The sequence below is a fragment of the Canis lupus genome, chromosome 7 (assembly GCF_011100685.1).
Source record: "Canis lupus familiaris isolate Mischka breed German Shepherd chromosome 7, alternate assembly UU_Cfam_GSD_1.0, whole genome shotgun sequence".
In the NCBI taxonomy this organism is placed as follows: Eukaryota; Metazoa; Chordata; class Mammalia; order Carnivora; family Canidae; genus Canis; species Canis lupus.
Window position 1 is genome coordinate 34324824 of NC_049228.1, and position 14808 is coordinate 34339631.

The window sequence follows — 14808 nt, forward strand, 5'->3', positions numbered from 1 at the left end:
CACTTGAACAAACAGGAGGATGTCATTACTCCACTGTGGAATGCTGACACTGGGGGTAGTATCCTTTCAAGTCCATGCACAGCTGAACTACGAAGTTTATCTCTGTATCCCCAGAGCCTAACACAGCGTTCAGCCTCTAGTATCTGACAAGCTATTTTTAATGAATGAATGAGTAGTTCTGGAGCTGTGGCAAATCTTGAAGTGGATAATGGAAATCTTCAGGGACAGAAGGTGAGAAATTAATCATTTAACCTTTGCTACATATAAAGCCCTTAAATCCTCATTTCCACCTTTGCCTTCAGTTGTCTCCTCCATATTCTTTATCTTGTCACATAGTATGCAGCAGCTAACTGACAAAAGTTTAAAGCTCTGACCTTTGAAGGTCAGATGGAAGTAAACACTGGCCCAGAATCACAGTCCAGTTTCCCTGTTCCTGATAGCTATAACTGGCTTTAAAAATGGACTCTCCTGTTAGATCCTAGCTTATTTCAGAATTGAATGTACTAAAAATTTAATATTTAAGATTTAAATTAAAAAATAAAAGATGCATATGTTCAGCAGAGGACACTGCTTCAACTACACTTCTAAGTTTCAACCTCACCTATATTTTTCTGGTTTTGTTTATTTATATTTAAAAAATGTTGCTTCAAGTCACTTATAATTAAAATTGAGGACTAGTGGCAAGAAGCCAAGTGAGATTAATTACTAGAATGCTGTGAGATAATAGTGTACTTGATATGTAGTAACACTATAACAGTTCTCTGAAACGATGCATAACATAACCAATGGCAAAGGCCAGTTTAACTCAGATTATTAGGTTTGAGGAAGAAAAACTATTCTATAAATGATCCTCAGCGTATGCAATTACTTGAGCTAAAATACATGCTAAGGGCAATATATCCTCTGCTTCTGGGAATCAGCTGGCTGATTCATCACCAGATGGCTTTATAGAGAATGAACTTCCTCCTATTCCACAAGTCCTGCTATCGCAGAGTAAGAAATAACTGGAGTCGCATTAAGACTATCAATCCATGCAGCTGAAAATGCTTTCCTCTAATGTATGTAATTCTTATTTTAATACAATATTATCTGTTGATGAATCCAATGGTTTTCTGGTACCAGGAGGCATGAAAGGGTGAAAAGGGTCTTCATGGGCTTGGCCCAGTACCTACTTACTTCTGTTTCCTGAATGAACAACAGTAGTAGAAGAAAGAAAATATGATTTTCTTAACAAAATAAATGAAAACCTAAAAGGAAAAAAAAGTGATAAATTTCAATTCCTGAAACTGTCATTTAAACCAGCAGTACAACTACCCAAAGGTTAGAAAAATATTGCAAAGGGGCACATGCATCCCAATATTTATAGCACCATTAACTGCAATAGCCAAATTATGGAAGCAGCCCAAGTGTCCATTGACTGAGGAATGGATAAAGGAGTTGTGGTACGTACACACACACACACACACACACACACACACACACTGGAACATTACTCAGCCATCAAAAAAAAATTGAAATCTTGCCATTTGCAGTGACACAGACAGAGCTAGAGAGTATTATGCTAAATGAATTAAGTTGGTCAGAGAAAGACAAATACTGTATGATTTTGCTCATAAGTGGAATTTAAGAAACAAAACAGATGAACATGGGCGGTGTGTGTGGGGGGTGGGGTGGGGGGGCGACAGAGGCAAACCAGGAAACAGATTATTAACTATAGAGAACAAACAGGGTTACTAGAGGGAGATGGGTGGGGGATGGATTTGGTAGGTGATGGGGATTAAGGAGGGCACTTGTAATGAGCACTGGGTGTTATATGTAGGTGATGGCTCACTAAATTCTACACCTGAAACTAATTATTACACTGTATGTTCACTAACTGGAATTTCAATAAAAACTTGAAGAAAAAAAACCTAACAGTAAAGCTTATACGTTAAAGTGAACTAAGCTGCTGCATCAACTGCCATAAGGCTGTTAGAACTTGTACCAGGCCCTTAAAAATTTGTTTAATTAAAATTTTATTTGTTTAAAGCAGTTTAAGTAAGGTTCACAGCGAAATTCAGGGAGAAGGTACAGAGATTTCCCAATACTCTAACCTGTGTTAGACAGGCATAGTCTCCTCCAGTGTCAACATCCCCCACCACAGTGATGTATTTTTTACAGCTGAGGAACTCACACTGACACATCACTATTAACCAAAGTCCACAGTTTACATTATGATTCACCCCCAGTGTGGCACTTTCTATGGATCTAGACAGATGTATGGTGACATATATCCATCATTACGGAATCACAGAGTATTTTCACTGCCCCCAAAATCCTGTGCTCTCTGCATACTCATCACTCCCCTATAACCCCTGAACTTTTTCTTGTCACCAATTTTGCCTTTTGACTGTCATATAAATTGGAATCATAAAGTTCGTATGTAGCCTTCTCAGATTGACTTCTTTTGCTTACTAATATACATTCCAAGTTCCTCCATGTCTTTTCTTGACTTCATAGCTCATTTCTTCTTGGAGCCAAATCCCATTGTCTGGGTCTACCATAGTTTTTATGTACCCATACACTTGCTGAAGGACATCTTGGTTGTTTCCAAGGTTTAGCAATTAGAAATCAAACTCCTACTAATACCATATCTTTTTATCCCATCACACCAAGTACCCAAAAGATAACTGAAAAAATTTTAAACAAATGTATATATTCAAAATTCTTATTTCACATTTTCCCCATACTAAAATCCCTGTAGAAAATATTCTTAACATTAAAGCCTCTTGCCTTTTGGGAAAAAAAAAAATTAGGGTTGCATTTTAGCTAAAGACTCAGACTCAATGAAGGTATAGATATAATTGATCATATGTTATAAAAGCAAACAGATATAATTATCTGTAATCTTTTATTTATAATAAGTAGCATTTACTGAGCATGTACCATTCTAAGAACTTCATTCATATACATATGATCACAAAATTGATTTTAACTACAAAAATTATGTAAGTTCTAGAAAATGGACATAAACAGTATGTACCAATTTATACCTGAGGACTCAATTTTAGGAAACATTCTAAAATGAATTAATCTATTTATTTTTCATTCACAAGTATTTAATCACTAAGTACTATAGGTAAGAGTGAAAAGAGTGATAATCAGTATAGAAAAAGTTCTTTATCCCACAGAACACAGAAGTAAAAATAGACAAAAAAGAGCTAAGTAAAAGAAGACAAGTTTAGTGACAATGGGAAGGCAGGAATGTGAAAAGACAAAGAAAACAGCATAATGTAACAGTTTTAGGGTGTTGGTATTTTAGGTTGAGTGGTGTGGGGAAACATCTCTGAGAAAGTGACATACACTTAAATCATATTCACAAATTCAGCTCTGCTATATAACTTGACCAGACCAAAAATGAAAAATATATCTTGGGAAAAATTTTCTTCTAAAGCCCTACCCCCACTTGAAATGTACAGTTAATCCAAAACAATAAATCCACAGCTGTGCTGTTTTTGGATACTTGCCAAAATACTTGTTCTATGCTCATGTGAACAAACTCGGTACTGGGAAAATTTTTGTTTTCATACGCTCCTGATTATTTTGAAATAAGTGCTTCAAATTTTACCTTTACCATATAATTAATTAAATGTTTCAAAAAACAAAGCAAATACTGAGAAAAAAGTATTGAGAAAAAATGTAATTTACAACTTTCACCTAAAATGGCATTAAACTGTGAAAAATTTTTTCACAAAAAATGAAGATGACATTCTAGTATCAATAGCCATATATTCTGTATGAGTTTATCACATATTTCCAAAAGAAGACTTAATTTGGATAGGAAAAGCCAGTGATTTAATAAGACCTGATTTTGGGGATCCCTGGGTGGCTCAGCGGTTTAGCGCCTGCCTTTGGCCCAGGGTGCAATCCTGGAGTCCCGGGATCGAGTCCCACGTCGGGCTCCTGGCATGGAGCCTGCTTCTCCCTCCTCCTGTGTCTCTGCCTCTCTCTCTCTGTCTACCATAAATAAATAAATAAATAAATAAATAAATAAATAAATAAATCTTAAAAAAAAAAAAAGACCGGATTTCTTCATAAAAATCATTTTATAAAGTGTTAAAGAAAATGCTTGAGAAAATAAGTTCTATATTTCCATAAATTATCTAGGCATTAAAATTTCCTGCCAAGTTTCCTCTGCCAGTTTATGAAAAATGTAAAGTCTGACTTGCTTTCTTTGGTAGAAGTGCACAACTTTGTTAAAACCTAACTGCTGTTTTACAAGAAATCATTCAAGACTTAGATTCAAACATTTACCAAGTACCTTCTTTGTGCCAGCAACTGTGCTAAGTGCTTAAACTCTCAGCCTTCATTTAACTCCCAGAAGAAGTGCATGGGAGTCATTTTTGCCTTCAAGAAAGCTAAAGTTAAATGACTTACAGGGTCACAAATCTAGTAGTAGTAAACAGGAGCCATCTAGATTCAAACCGGGGCTTTCACACCAAGTTCTGGGCTGCTCCCACAATCACAGTCTCCATCATATTTTTCTCGAGTATCTTAAAATGATGCTAGTGATGCCAACTCCTACAAACTCAGACTTGGCTTAAGAATTTGAATATGACTGAAAAGCAGAAAACTTTTACCTGATAATATTCTCTGACACTATCTTTTTAAGCCATAAACACTGAAGATTCATGCAAGACTCAGTCTATTTTTAATCTACCCCTTACCCTCCTGCTTGGCCACCAGCAGGCTCCAAAGACTGCCTCTCTGAGAAGTCTGTAGACAAATAAGAATCAATCAGTTTATATTAAAGTCAGATAAAAAATCAGCTGACTCATCTGGAGGAATGAGGCGAATTTAGTAAAGAGGGTTCAGCATGGATCAGAAACTCAGAATCTGAAAGAAGAGTAAACTATCCCTAGGCTCACTGAACAACAATGATCTGAAAAACTGTTGGGTCACATATCAGTAGGAGCAGGAAACATCTACAGAAGGGGCTGACAGTAGGAAGAAAGCAGTATGAACTAAGAGTCTGTAAGACCTTGAAAGCCAAATGTCTTTGATTCACCTTCCCTAGTTCAACAATTCCGTAGCTGACAATTTCCCTTATCTCTGTCACCTGTCTGTAACTCATTGTTTAATTTAACAGTGATTGTTAGAAAATATTTCAATAGCACATCTAAAAAACTTAAAAGTGAAATAGTTTCAAATGATTTAAGAGCCTTTTTCTTGGGACGCCTGGGTGGCTCAGTGGTTGAGCGCGACTGCCTTCGGCTCAGGGCGTGATCCTGGAGTACCAGGGTACCAGGATCGAGTCCCACACTGGGCTCCCTGTGTGGAGCCTGCTTCTCCCTCTGTGTCTGCCTCTCTCTCTGTGTCTCTCATGAATAAATAAATACAATCTTAAAAATAAAAAAAGAGCCCTTTTCTTACATGCACACATTCATGTCTGCAGTTTACTTTGAAATGCTTCAAAATGTAAAATGCACTGATGAACAGACACAATGGATATATGTGTGTGATGTGTGATAAAACTAATATAATGTTGGAGTGTTTGGGCGGCTCAGTTGGTTAAGCATCTGCCTTAGGCTCAGGTCATGATCTCAGGGTCCTGAGATCCAGCCCCATGTGCTGGGCTCCCTGCTCAGTGGGGAGTCAGCTTCTCCCTCTCCCTCCTCCTGCATTCTCATTCTTTCTGCCTCTCTCAAATATATAAATAAAGTCTTTAAAAAACAAAAACCCTAATATAATGTTAATGGTACAAATGGTGAGGTGAGTATTCACTATGAAATTCTTCCAATTTCCCTGTATATTTGAGATAAACCACATACACACAGACCTTTGTATTCAAACAACCCATCTCATCAATTAACACTAGTGAAAGAATAAGATAGTTTAAAAAGTCAAATCTCTGGAAACATTATTTATATAAAATCTAAGGAATGCACCAAAAGCTGAAGTAAGAAAAACTTTAAAGCCTTAGATGTATTTTCTACTAAACTAGAAAAAATAAACTTATCCAACAAACTAATAAAGGATTAAAAATTTAAAAAGAAATTAATGAATTAAAAACACAAAAATAAGAAGGCTAAATCAGAAGTTACTTCTTAAAAAAAAGTACTAAAATTCCTGACAGATTTTTTGCTTCGTTCATCATAAACATTTGGTTTTGTAATAAAAAGACATAGGCACACATGTGATTTTTTTAAATTTAAGAACTAAACTTTATACTTCTAAATTTGAAAATCTCAAATGAATAAACTTCTAGGAAAATGAGAATGACATAACTGACTAAAAAAAAATAGGTAGGAACTTGAATAGATCTGAAAACACTATCAAAAACTAAGACCCCAAATACCCAATGGACTATTACTCAGCCATAAAAAAAGAATGAAATCTTGCCATCTTCAAGAAAATGGATGGATCTAGAGCGTATAATGCTAAGTGAAATCAGTCAGAGAAAGACAAATACCCTAGTATTTCTCATATGTGGAATTTAAGAAAGAAAAAAAGGGGGGGACACCCAGGTGGCTCAGCGGTTGAGTGTCTGGCCTTTGGTTCAGGACGTGATCCCAGAATCCCGAGTCAAGTCCCACATCGGGCTCACCGGCAGGGAGCCTACTTCTCCCTCTGCCTATGTCTCTGCCTCTCTCTTTCTGTGTCTCTCATGAATAAATAAATAAAATCTTGTAAAAGAAAAAAAAGAAGACACACCAAAATCAGACTCTTAACTATTGAGAACAAACAGGTGGCTACCAGAGGGGAGGTTGGTGGGAGATGTGTATAACAGGTGAAGGGGATTAAGAGTATACTTATTGCCATGAGCACTGAGCAATGTATAGAATTACTGAATCACTATGTTGTACACCTGAAACTAATATAACCTGTAGGTTAGTTTAGACTACACTACACTAGACTAGGAATTAAAAGAAACAAAAATAAGGCCCCAAAATCTACCCCCTTGTCATCTTTCAGATCATTTTTAAAAAAATCAATAAACTCAGTTTAAGCTCAATCAAAACCTCAAAAGGATTTTTTTTCAAATGAGCCTGACAAAATAATGCTTAAACACATCTGAAAAAAAATAAGCATACAAGGAAAACTAAGTAAATTCTGTTAAAGCAAATGTAGCATAGGGAGAACAGTCTGTCCCATTTATTTATTTATTTTTAAAGATTTTATTTATTTATTCATGAGACACAGAAAGAGAGAGAGAGAGAGAGAGGCAGAGAGACAGGCATAGGGAGAAGCAGGCTCCACGCAAGGAGCCCGATGTGGGACTCGATCCCTGGTCTCCAGGATCACACCCTGGGCCGCAGGGGGCGCCAAACCGCTGTGCCAAGGGGGCTGCCCCAGTCTGTCCCATTTATAAACAGATGTTACAAACTTATATTATACAACACAGTAATAATATAGCAGTGCAGAAATAGGTAGATGGAATAAAAAGATCCAGAAATAAAGCTAAGCATATTAATAGAACATTATCAAATTGTATCAACTAATGAAAAGTAATGCAATAAATGGTATGGGTATGGAAAGCTATATACATAGGTCTAAATACATTTTAGAAAAACTAACACATTTGCACATATTAACATCATAAAATCCATGAGAATTAATACAGGTATATATTTAATAAAACTGTACAGTGGTATTACTTCATAAAGGAGAAGAGGAAATTGGGCTACACACAAGTTAAAATCTTTGTTGGGTAAAAATAAAAAAGATAATGACAATCTGGGAAAAAATTTTACAACGTATATGACAAAGGAGTTGTAACAAGTATATACAATAATAACATTCCTTCAGAAAAAATTAACAAAGGGCACACACAAGCAATTCAGATTAGAAATACAGTGGCCAATATATATATTTTGCCAACAAACTTTTTATTTTTTAAAAAGTTCTTCAGATATATTACTGATAAGAAAAATCTAAATAAGGTTTTCAATTTATCACCTTGGCAAAATTTTTTAAAAGTATGTAATATCCAGCATTGGTGTAGGGTTGAAGCAACAATCTCATACGCCAATGATGGAAGTGTATACTGGAAAAGACCAGGGAGAGGAGATTGATTTCATCAGAAAATTAGATAAGGCATTCAAATTCAAATTTTCTTTAATACATTTAATTTCTTAAAATACTGGCAAAGAAAAATAGTAATTTGCACAGAAATTCACAGTTGTTCACAATTTTTAAAATATTCTTAATTTCCATAAATTCTAAGTAAATTACAAGTTTGATAACACAGACTCCTATACGGTCATAAAAGAAAATTAGTCAGAAAGTTTAATCTTATGATAAAATGTTACAAATTAAGCCAAAACAGACAAGAAAACCTAACAGTGGCATCACTGGCTAGCGGGATTACGAGAAGTGTTCTTCCTGACGTAATGGTATCTTCTAAATATTCTGCAATAGACAAGGATTAGATTTGTAATATGAAAAAAAAAAAAATAGCCTGAAGGAATATGGTGGGCTTCAATTTGCAATGCATTGTTTATCCAATGAGAAGTGTTTACTGAGCAACCAAAGCAAATAATAATACATGGGGTCCTCAAGACAGGTATTCTGAAGTGATAGTCCTTTGCAGACTTATTGCTCAAAGTCCTCTATTTGCAATGTTCCTTTTTCACCAAAATAAGTATTTTATACTTTACCTCTGTATCAAGTATGCTCATTTCCTCTGTCCTCTGTCTCCTCAAATCAGTTTCTATTTGGCTGCCCTGAGTTCAAGACTCCTTACAACCCCTCAGCTTTGAATTTGTACTTTATTATTCCATGTAAGATGTGACAAACCCTTACCTGGTAAAAAACACCTTCCACAAAAAAAAGCCAGTTAAAAAGAGGAAAAATGTCCTTTTGGCCTGGAAAAAAAGTAAGCTGGACTCCTTACTTTTTTCTGACTTCATTCTCATTTAGACATTATGCTTGGAATTATGGATGAATTTAGGATTGGAGAAAGTAATAATCTCAAAGCCTCTTTCTCACATCATGTCTTTTTCTCCACTCCCAAGAACACTAAAATTATGTGTAAAATGCCTTATGGGGACAAAATGCAGAAGAAACAGAAAACTATTCCTACAGTGTCAGATTGAAAAAAATATTTCTATTCATCACTCCAAACAAAACATTTCTTCAGGTGTAACACTACTAAGTGACACTGCCACATCTAGGGCTATGGGAAGAGATCCGTCTTTTACGCCTACATCTTTTGCTTTTCAACATAAACCTCTGAAGTAAATGGACTATCACTAGCTTATTTTATAGATGAAGAAACTGAATTTCTGAAATTAAGTGACATGTTTAAGATCACACGAGTAGGGGCTCTGAATCAATTCCCAGTAGTAACACCACCACCTCTCCTGTTCAGTACTCAGCAACAGCAGCAGCCATAACCCATCTACCTAAGAAACAGCAGGGGCCTATTTACAAAGAAAACTTTGTTCAGGGCTTCGTTGAGATTTAGTAGTTTCTGGAGGAGAATGATTGTGAACATCCCCATCAAAAAACTAGAAGAGATGTCTAACAAAATGTTCTCATCCACAGTTTAAAGGAGTATTCAGGTTATTAAAGGTAGTATAACCTGACTAAACAGTCCCTCTCTCTAAAAATAGTATCTTTACTCAGCTTTTGTGACAGCAGACTCTTAACCTCACTAGCCACTTCTTTTCAATCCTTCTGGATAGCTCTTTCTCCCTTGCTAAGCTTTCACTGTTGAAGAGTATCAGGTCTCAACTCTTGGACTTCTTCTCATCCTAATTAACCAACTCTCAAACTAAGTGATGTCTTCCAGGTCTATGACTTTAATTAAATATGTTCTACTGGTGATGCTTAAGAATTAAATATCTTCAGGCCTGAACTACTCCTCTGAATTCCAGACTTGTGTACTCCACTGCCTACTTGCTAGCTCCACTCCGATGTTGAACAGACATTTTAAACTTAACATTTCCAAAACTCTTTTATTTTTTAAAACCAGAACCTTGCAACTTTCACTATCTCCACCATTATTCTAGTGGAAACCACTGACAACTTAGTATATAGATCGCTCCAGTTATCTTCTTAGTTCAGCCCCATGTTCCTATTCTTTTCCCCACCAGTCTGTTCTTCACAAAAGAGCTAGAACTACATTTTAAAAATATGATACAATTCTTTTGTCATTCCTTTGATCAAAACCCTCCAATGAACTCTGAAAGCACTTGAAATTAAAAGCCCTACAATCTCTATCCAACCTCATTTCTTCCGATTCTTTCTTCCTCTTGCTCATTCACCTTCAGCCAGTGGTCTCTATATTCTCTGAAGTCACTCATCCCATTCCTATCTCAGGACCACTGCACAGTCCAACCACATATCTCCATGGCTTACTTCCTTACCTAATACAATTCTCTGCTAAATGCCACCTCCTTACAGAGCAGTATTCCCTAATTGCTCCTAAAATGGTAACTCTTAAGGTGCAGAATATTGTCTTAAGAGGTTATCTTCTGTGTAAAAGAGGAGAGGCGGGTTAAGAATACATATTTGTTTAACTTGAAAAAATTCACTGGAATGATAAAGAAGAAATAATAAAAAGTTAGCTACTGGATTAGAGAACGTGCTAACCCAGCAGACAAGGTGAGGGATAGGAGGATTTTTCACAGTATTTGTTTTTAAAACAGTTTGATTTCTTTGAACCATGTGAATGTTCTGAGGGACTACTTAAAAACAAATGAAAAACAGCAGCCCAATATCACAGTCCACCCCCTTATTCTGCATGTTCTTCATAGCATCTATGCTTACTTCACTCTCCATTTTATAATTATCCATATCACCCAACAGACTTTAAGCTTTAACCAACTCCTTTAGTACTGGAGAATATAATAATTTTCTCCTTAATTAAAAACAAAAACATTCAAATGGTTTTCATTATCTTTGTATCATCTCAAGTATATTTTATTTATGTTACATTTACTCCATTTATAAATCTGCATGGCTTTGTCCTTGTCTATATCTAGTACATGGCCAGGACAAAGACATAAAAGGGCTGGCTTGTTAAATCTATAAATGTCTATTAAGACAGGAAGGAAAGTGAATCCCTTGGATGACAGTATCATGATTTGTGAAGACTTCAACAAGTTTTAACTATAGGTATATTCAAGGAGATACTATCTGAAAGGGACAAAGTTAAACAGTGCTTCAAAAAATCATCTATGTGTACTTACAGAATGGGAAAAATCTTAAGAAAGACACTAGCTTATGTTGACTATATCAGTGATTTCCAAACAGATTTTTTAAAAAAATGAAAAACAACATAAGTTTGCCAACCTTTTACTGTTCATCTAAGAACCAAACCAATACAAAAAACCCAAAGCAAATATTACAAGAAATTACTACATACTAACACTATCATTTCATAAAGAGGTCATTTTAACATTAGAAAAGTAGAAATACAGACACTCAAGTCCCTTGAATTGCATGCCTGTAACCTGAAAAGCCATATAACTTTTTCTCATTTCTTTTTTGCTTAGAACTAGCAAAGATATCACCGCTGTTAAAGAGTTAACACAATTTTAGACTGTAAACACAAGTGTATAGCTTGAATTAAGGAAAGGGATAATTTCACTACACTGCATTCAGACCATAATTATAGAATTAAATATAAAAACTAGATTAGAACAAAAAGAGCAACACTGACAAAACAATCTAGTTGACAAGAGATGAGAAAGGTAAAGGAAACAATATCATATGAAGTTGTAAGAGTTATATGTTTTAGGAAAGAGAAAACCTAGCAAAGAAATACTTTACTGAATCTTACTCTTAAGACAGAATTGTAACCAATGGGGAGAAGTAAGGCAGACAGTAGCTCAACTTAATTAAGATCTTTCTATTATACTTTACAAAAGCTAAATGAGACATCCTATGCCTCTTTGTTCATGGAAGTGCTGTTCTTGGAAAAGCTGGACTTGATAAGATCTCAAGGATATGAGTAGTAGTAGAAGGCACACTATACCAAATGACTCTAAATAAAGTCTCCTGTAGTTCTAAAATTTTGTGAATCAGAAAAGAGTACATTTTGCTTTTTTAATTTACCAAAAATGATGAGTGGAAAGAATTCGGGGTTTTGTCAAAAAAGACAAAGATTTAGTTATAGGCTCTACTACTTAGTAATGTCTGACACAGAAGTAAAATTATTCACTAACTCTGGGCTTCAAATATCCTCAAATTTAAATGTGTAAATTTATACCCATGTACAAGACTGTTGCATTTATACCTTATACACAAGACTGTTACACACACACATACTGCCTGACACATAGTAGGTTTCAACATGTGGTACGTATTAGTCATTGATTCAATAAATATTATGTCCCAAAGGGTAATATGTTCCATAATACTTACTACTTACAGATATATTCAAATAATGAGTTATTCTCTATGTCTCATATCGTTTCTCAAACCTAAGCAATGCATGCTTGAGATTCTTTTCCACTTTTATGTTTTGTATAATCCCTATTTGTATGTAAGTAATTTTTGTAAGGTTTTCTTTAACCTTGCTTTTGTTTCCTTTCTATCTTTGTTTGACATAAAAGAGGGCTTTCTTTACCTTCAGTATATACAGACTATGTCATTTATTTTGGCCAAAAAAGCCCAAATTATAATATAGATATACTGTTGCATAATCATTCAACTAAACTAGACTATATGTCTAATATAATCAACTCTACTACCAGACAGATGTCTTCTTACTCTTTTGTATTGTCCACACTAACTCACTGCTGAGCACTTCCCTCAAAAAATATTTAAGAAAATAAATTAAATCCCATCTCACCAAGGGTAGTTGATTATTGGAAATCTTAGTTACTAACAAAAGTTTATAAAATGAAGATGGTCTGAAGTTTCTCCCCATAAGAACAAATTCATTTTTTACTGAAACACAGCAACACTTAATATTCTCCTCCATATTATCTATCCACCAAGGATTTTTCAGATGGTATCTAATTGCTCTTTTGTTATACTTCCATAATAATTTGCAACTATACAGATATTTTAGTTGGCAATTTAATACACTGCTGTTAGATATTTATTAAAATGGGAAAGCTTGGGGCAGCCCCAGTGGCGCAGCGGTTTAGCGCCACCTGCAGCCTCGGGTGTGATCCTGGAGACCCAGGATCGAGTCCCACACATTGGGCTTCCTGCATGGAGCCTGCTTCTCCCTCTGCCTGTGTCTCTGCCTCTCTCTTGGCTCTCTCTGAATGAATAAATAAATAAATCTTAAAAAAAAAAAAAAAGGGAAAGCTTAAAACCTCATTGTTCAGGACAGAGAACAGAAATCAATCATTACAGATTAATTAAAATAGTAAAAATTATTTTATAGGAATATAATTTTGTTGCAATAAAAAAACATTAACAAGTTTAAACATACACAGTATTCAGTACGACATGAATGATACCTGGTTACAAATGCAACAATAAAACTAGGTTTTTCTTCAGTGATAAAAGGAAATAAACTGATACTTAGAATAAATAAATCACTAAACATAGAGTCTTTAAAAACATTTTGATATTTGCATTAATGGGCATAACGTATGATGACTTTATAGCATAAATTTCATTATTCTAATGCTAGGACAGAAAACATGCAGATGGCTATTTATTTCCATACAAAGTAAATGCGAACAGCAAAATTAACCAGTAAAATACATTTAACGTTTGGTTTAATATAATTTCACAGGCTGAAGTTAGCTAGATTATTTTTAAGTAAGCTAAGATTTAGAAGGGGCTATTAATAAATTTTTAAAAACTCTATTAAATGCAATGTAGAATTAAAGGGTAAGATTATAAAGCAATAAAAAAAGCACTTTATGTCCAAAGCAACTCAATGAAAAGAAAGGTAAATTTTGATAAAAAGTTCAACAGATTTTTTTTTCTCAAAAGCTAAGCTGAAAATAATTCATTAATTGAAGAAAAATGAACTTCACAGCTTCCTGTTACATGGCAATTTTATTTTTAACCAAGCTTATAGAATTCATACTATAAAATACTACTGAATATCAGGAAATATTAAAATATGCTTACTAATAGGGAAAAACTTCCAAGAGTTTGTTTTTATGAAAAGCTCATTTTAGGGCATCTTTCCTTATAAGTTAATTTATAAAACTAAAACTCCACATATTTTTGCATCACAAGGAAAAAGGACTAGATTAATACAACTAGAGTATCAATGAACTTGATCGGTAAAGAAACTCAAGGAGCACGTAGAGAAGCTTTCCTTAAGTTTTCTCAGGCTAGGAGGACTAAGTGAAAAAACCAAAAGAGCGCACTGCAAGAACAGATCTTGGTTTTATTTGCCTCTGCCTTTCCATTAGCATTTAGGCTTGGACAGACAATTCGGTTAACTTCCCAAGTTTTAGCGTCTTCCTCCGTGTCAAGTGCACTTAGATTCTTGACTTTTAAAACACCAAAATTCTACAATATCTACAAAGTTGGGAAGGACAAAAACAGCTCTGGTTTTACTTTTCAAGACAAAATAACGGCAGAAAAAAAAAAAAAAAACCCGAAATTATTTGTACTTGCAATGTAGTATTTCCAGAACTGAATCACTAAATTTTTGAAGCATATCCAGCTAGGATTGCATCAGTGAAGCTCTAGATGCAGTATTCACAATGTAACTCCCTCCTCTCCCATTATTCCTCCACCTGCTCCTCCCCATCCTGCTTATTCTTTCTTCCGCTTGTTTTAGTGCCAGCAAACGGTTTTAAGCATTGAAAGCTTAAGATGAAATCATTTTAAAAGATGCATTTCGAATCAACGATCATCTGCACCACCACATTTCTCCCAAATAGGGTGGGATTT

At 34.9% G+C, this 14808-nt stretch overlaps 1 protein-coding gene across 3 annotated transcripts in view; it reads right to left on the bottom strand.

Moving 5' to 3' along the window:
* CEP170 (centrosomal protein 170) overlaps window positions 1-14808 on the bottom strand; it is a 131587-nt gene that overhangs the window by 114871 nt on the left and 1908 nt on the right. The window lies entirely within an intron of this gene.